Raw genomic sequence first — 6,000 nt, forward strand, 5'->3', positions numbered from 1 at the left:
ATAATATTCACTAGCTACCAACTACTGAGAATACTCTGCAACAATTTTACTCTATGAGAAATGGACTGCTATCATCTTCATGTGACTAATGAGGAAACTGAAGCCCTAAAAGAGTAAGTTATTTTCTCAGCCAAGAACTCTCGTGAATGGTGGAAACAGGCTGAATTCATCCTTGTCTGAGCCGAAAGCCAAACCAATCTACTCTCCTGCCTCATAGTCACCATATTATTGGAGGCAAGTCACCTAAAATGTGGGCTTCCCCAGTGGCTCAGTGGCAAAGAATTCACCTGCAAAGCAGGAGACACAGGAGACATGGGTTAGAACCCCATGCCAGGAAAATCCCCTTGAAGAGGGAATGGCAACCCACTCTGGTATTCTTTACTGGAGAATCCCACGGACAGAGGAGCCTGATGGGCTACAGTCCATAGGGTCGCAAAGAGTCAGACATGACTGAAGCAACTGAACACACAGACACACACACACACACAGACCTTAAAATGTCTGAGCTTTCATAAAATGAGGACTACTCACCACTGACCTTGCAAGCTTTCCCTAAGTGGCTGGGATCCCCCAAGTAGATCATATAAGTGAACATGTTTTGAAGACTCTTAAGACTATCTTTCTTTTCATGATATTATTTCCACTGCTGTTTCCAGCAGGCACTGTCTGGTTCCTAAGGCTCTCCACGTGGGACTGAGCTACTATTTTCGGCCTGCCAAGCTGTTTTCGTTTTTCACCAGAATGCCTGCTCCATTTGGGTACTGGCAACAGATGTGACAATGGGAACAAAACTCCTACCAGCCGTGCTCTAACCCAAACATCCCTAGAGCAGCTTCCAGAATGCGTCTTCAAACGTCTGCTCCTGGACAGGGAAATATGAGAACACACAGCTCAACTCCACTGCCTTTTACTAGCCTTGATCATTTTTTTTACCTTTTTTTTTTTTTCTTCCACCTTGCAGCATGTAGAAAACTACACCAACCAGGGATCAAACCTGCATTCTTGCAGTAGAAGCATGGAGTGTTAACCACTGTACCACCAGGGAAGTCCTTAGCCTTGATCACTTCTGATAAGTGCTCTTATTAATCACTTTTTCTTTTCCACAACTTGGAGTTCTGCCGTGTTGTCCCCATTCTATTAATACAGGTCTGTAGGGAAACAGTAATTTGATGAAGGTTAAGAAATAATTGTAAGAAAATCTTTTGACATTATGCTAATGTCTGTCAGCGTATTAGCCCCAATTTAAAGGTAATCACCAAAATGATATTGCAATTTCCAAAACGTATTGAAATAAGATTTGTTGAGGTGTGAATAATATAGAAATCAAGAGCTCAGAGCTAAAATAGAAGTAAACTTCTTATTTAACCCTTCTGTATTTTCCTGCCAAAGGGCAAAGAAATCGATTGTAGTTTGGGGCATGTGGATCTTGGCAAAAAAATTGGGTTCACAATTCAGAGGAAAACAAGAGGTCTTTGTCTATGAATCAACACAATCAAGTATTGAGATACAAAGTCAAAATTTAAATCCATGTCAGAAAGGTTTCAAAAATCTGGATGTTTGGCATTATGTGGGCAAGATATTTAGACACTTGATAAATAGCTCAATTTTCTTCTAGAATGGTGGTGTATTGCCCAAGATCTAACTTTATGCCTCCAGTGGCCCATCAAGCTTTTCTGCTTGGGTGCTCAGCCATCACCTCAAAAGCCAAACCAAGCCTATCATATTTTAAACCGAATTTCTTACTTCTGTCCATGGAAGCAGCATTTTCTCAGGCTCTGAAAATGGAACACTAGAGTCACCTTGAGCTCTTGACATTTCATGCTCCACCTCTCACATCCGGTCCAAAAAATGCCTTTTCAGCTATCTTTTAAATATAAACATGATAGCAAGAGCATTCATTTTGCATAGGCTTTCTATTTAGTTGGCTAAAAAGTTGGTTCACAGATTCCCCTATTAGATGCCTTTTAACACTGGAATCATAAGCACAGAAAACTGGTCAATCTAATCACACTAGGACCACAGCCTTGTCTAACTCAATGAAACTAAGCCATGCTGTGTGGGGCCACCCAAGACAGGCAGATCATGGTGGAGAGGTCTGATAGAATGTGGTCCACTAGAGAGGGGAATGGCAAACTACTTCAGTATTCTTGCTTTGAGAACCCCATGAACAGTATGAAAAGGCAAAATGATAGGACACTGAAAAATGAACTCCCCAGGTCGGTAGGTGCCCAATATGCTACTGGAGATCAGTGGAGAAATAACTCCAGAAAGAATGAAGGGATGGAGCCAAAGCAAAAACAACACCCAGTTGTGGATGTGACTGGTGATAGAAGCAAGGTCCAATGCTGTAAAGAGCAATACTGTATAGGAACCTGGAATGTTAGGGCCATGAATCAAGGCAAATTGGAAGTGGTCAAACAGGAGATGGTAAGAGTGAACGTCAACATTCTAGGAATCAGTGAACTAAAATGGACTGGAATGGGTGAATTTAACTCAGATGACCATTATATCTACTATTGTGGGCAGGAATCCCTTAGAAGAAATGGAGTAGCCATCATGGTCAACAAAAGAGTCTGAAATGCAGTACTTGGTTGCAATCTCAAAAACGACAGAATGATCTCTATTCATTTCCAAGGCAAACCATTCAATATCACAGTATTCCAAGTCTATGACCCAATCAGTAATGCTGAAGAAGCTGAAGTTGAACGGTTCTATGAAGACCTACAAGACCTTTTAGAACTAACACCCAAAACAGATGTCCTTTTCATTGTAGGGGACGGGAATGCAAAAGTAGGAAGTCAAGAGATACCTAAAGTAACAGGCAAATTTGGTCTTGGAATATGGAATGAAGCAGGGCAAAGGCTAATAGAGTTTTGCCAAGAGAATGCACTGGTCATAGCAAACACCCTTTTCCAACAACACAAGAGAAGACTCTACACATGGACATCACCAGATGGTCAACACCTAAATCAGATTGGTTATATTCTTTACAGCCAAAGATGGAGAAGCTCTATACAGTCAGCAAAAACAAGACTGGGAGCTGACTGTGGCTCAGATCATGAGCTCCTTATTGCCAAATTCAGACTTAAATTGAAAAAAGTAGGGAAAACCACTAGACCATTCAGGTATGACCTAAATCAAATCCCTTATGATTATACAGTGGAAGTGAGAAATAGATTTAAGGGACTAGATCTGATAGATAGACTGCCTGATGAACTATGGACTGAGGTTCATGACATCGTACAGGAGACAGGGATCAAGACCATCCCCATGGAAAAGAAATGCAAAAAAGCAAAATGGCTGTCTGGGGAGGCCTTACAAATAGCTGTGAAAAGAAGAGAAGTGAAAAGCAAAGAAGAAAAGGAAAGATATAAACATCTGAATGCAGAGTTCCAAAGAATAGCAAGAAGAGATAAGAAAGCCTTCCTCAGCGATCAATGCAAAGAAATAGAGGAAAACAACAGAATGGGAAAGACTAGAGATCTCTTCCAGAAAATTAGAGATATCAAGGGAACATTTCATGTAAAGATGGGCTCGATAAAGGACAGAAATGGTATGGACCTAACAGAAGCATAAGATATTAAGAAGAGGTGGCAAGAATACACAGAAGAACTGTACAAAAAAGATCTTCACGACCCAGATAATCACGATGGTGTGATCACTCATCTAGAGCCAGACATCCTGGAATGTGAAGCCAAGAGGGCCTTAGAAAGCATCACTACGAACAAAGCTAGTGAGGTGATGGAATTCCAGTTGAGCTATTTCAAATCCTAAAAGATGATGCTGTGAAAGTGTTGCACTCAATATGCCAGCAAATTTGGAAAACTCAGCAGTGGCCACAGGACTGGAAAAGGTCAGTTTTCATTCCAATCCCAAAGAAAGGCAATGCCAAAGAATGCTCAAACTACCGCACAATTGCACTCATCTCACATGCTAGTAAAGTAATGCTCAAAATTCTCTAAGCCAGGCTTCAGCGATACGTGAACTATGAACTTCCAGATGTTCAAGCTGGCTTTAGAAAAGGCAGAGGAACCAGAGATCAAATTGCCAACATCTGTTGGATCATGGAAAAAGCAAGAGAGTTCCAGAAAAACATCTATTTCTGCTTTATTGACTATGCCAAAGCCTTTGACTATGTGGATCACAATAAACTGTGGAAATTCTGAAAGAGATGGGAATACCAGACCACCTGACCTGCCTCTTGAGAAACCTGTATGCAGGTCAGGAAGCAACAGTTAGAACTAGACATGGAACAACAGACTGGTTCCAAATAGGAAAAGGAGTAGGTCAAAGCTGTATATTGTCACCCTGCTTATTTAACTTCTATGCAGAGTACATTATGAGAAACGCTGGGCTGGAAGAATCACAAGCTGGGATCAAAATTGCTGGGAGAAATATCAGTAACCTCAGATATGCAGCTGACACCTCCCTTATGGCAGAAAGTGAAGAGGAACTAAAAAGCCTCTTGATGAAAGTGAAAGAGGAGAATGAAAAGGTTGGCTTAAAGCTCAAGATTCAGAAAACTAAGATCATGGCATCTGGTCCCATCACTTGATGGGAAATAAATGGGGAAACAGTGGAAACAGTGTCAGACTTTATTTTGGGGGGCTCCAAAATCACAGCAGATGGTGACTGCAGCCATGAAATTAAAAGACGCTTATTCCTTGGAAGGAAAGTTACGACCAACCTAGATAGCATATTGAAAATCAGAGATATTACTTTGCCAACAAAGGTCCGTCTAGTCAAGGCTATGGTTTTTAAAGTGGTCATGTATGGATTTGAGAGTTGGACTGTGTAGAAGGCTGAGTGCCAAAGAATTGATGCTTTTGAACTGTGGTGTTGGAGAAGACTCTTGAGAGTCCCTTGGACTGCAAGGAGATCCAACTAGTCCATTTTAAAGGAGATCAGAAATTTTCAGAGGAAGGTAAGCTTCCAAACTCATTCTATGAGGCCACCATCACCCTAATACCAAAACCTGACAAAGATCCCACACACACACACACACAAAAAACCCTACATGCCAATATCATTGATGAACATAGATGCAAAAATCCTTAACAAAATTCTAGCAATCAGAATCCAACAACACATTAAAAAGATCATACACCATGACCAAGTGGGCTTTATCCCAGGGATGCAAGGATTCTTCAATATCTGCAAATCAATCAATGTAATACACCACATTAACAAATTGAAAAATAAAAACCATATGATTATCTCAATAGATGCAGAGAAAGCCTTTGACAAAATTCAACATCCATTTATGACCAAAACTCTCCAGAAAGCAGGAATAGAAGGAACATACCTCAACATAATAAAAGCTATATATGACAAACCCACAGCAAACATTATCCTCAATGGTGAAAAATTGAAAGCATTTCCCCTAAAGTCAGGAACAAGACAAGGGTGCCCTTGTCTCAGCACTACTATTCAACATAGTTTTGGAAGTTTTGGCCAGGGCAATCAGAGCAGAAAAAGAAATAAAAGGAATCCAAATTGGAAAAGAAGAATAAAACTCTCACTGTTTGCAGATGACATGATCCTCTACATAGAAAACCCTGAAGACTCCATCAGAAAATTACTAGAACTAATCAATGAATATAGTAAAGTTTCAGGATATAAAATCAACACACAGAAATCCCTTGCATCCCTATACACTAATAATGAGAAAATAGAAAGAGAAATTAAGGAAACAATTCCATTCACCATTGCAATTAAAAGAATAAAATACCTAGGAATATATCTACCTAAAGAAACTAATGGAGAAGGCAATGGCACCCCAATCCAGTACTCTTGCCTGGAAAATCCCATGGATAGAGGAGCCTGGTAGGCTATAGTCCGTGGAGTCGCTAAGAGTCGGACACGACTGAGTGACTTCGCTTTCACTTTTCATTTTCATGCATTGGAGAAGGAAATGGAAACCCACTCCAGTGTTCTTGCCTGGAGAATCCCAGGGACAGGGGAGCCTGGTGGGCTTCCATCTATAGGATCGCACAGAGT

This window comes from Bubalus kerabau, chromosome 19 (genome assembly GCF_029407905.1).
Source record: "Bubalus kerabau isolate K-KA32 ecotype Philippines breed swamp buffalo chromosome 19, PCC_UOA_SB_1v2, whole genome shotgun sequence".
Classification (NCBI taxonomy): Eukaryota; Metazoa; Chordata; class Mammalia; order Artiodactyla; family Bovidae; genus Bubalus; species Bubalus kerabau.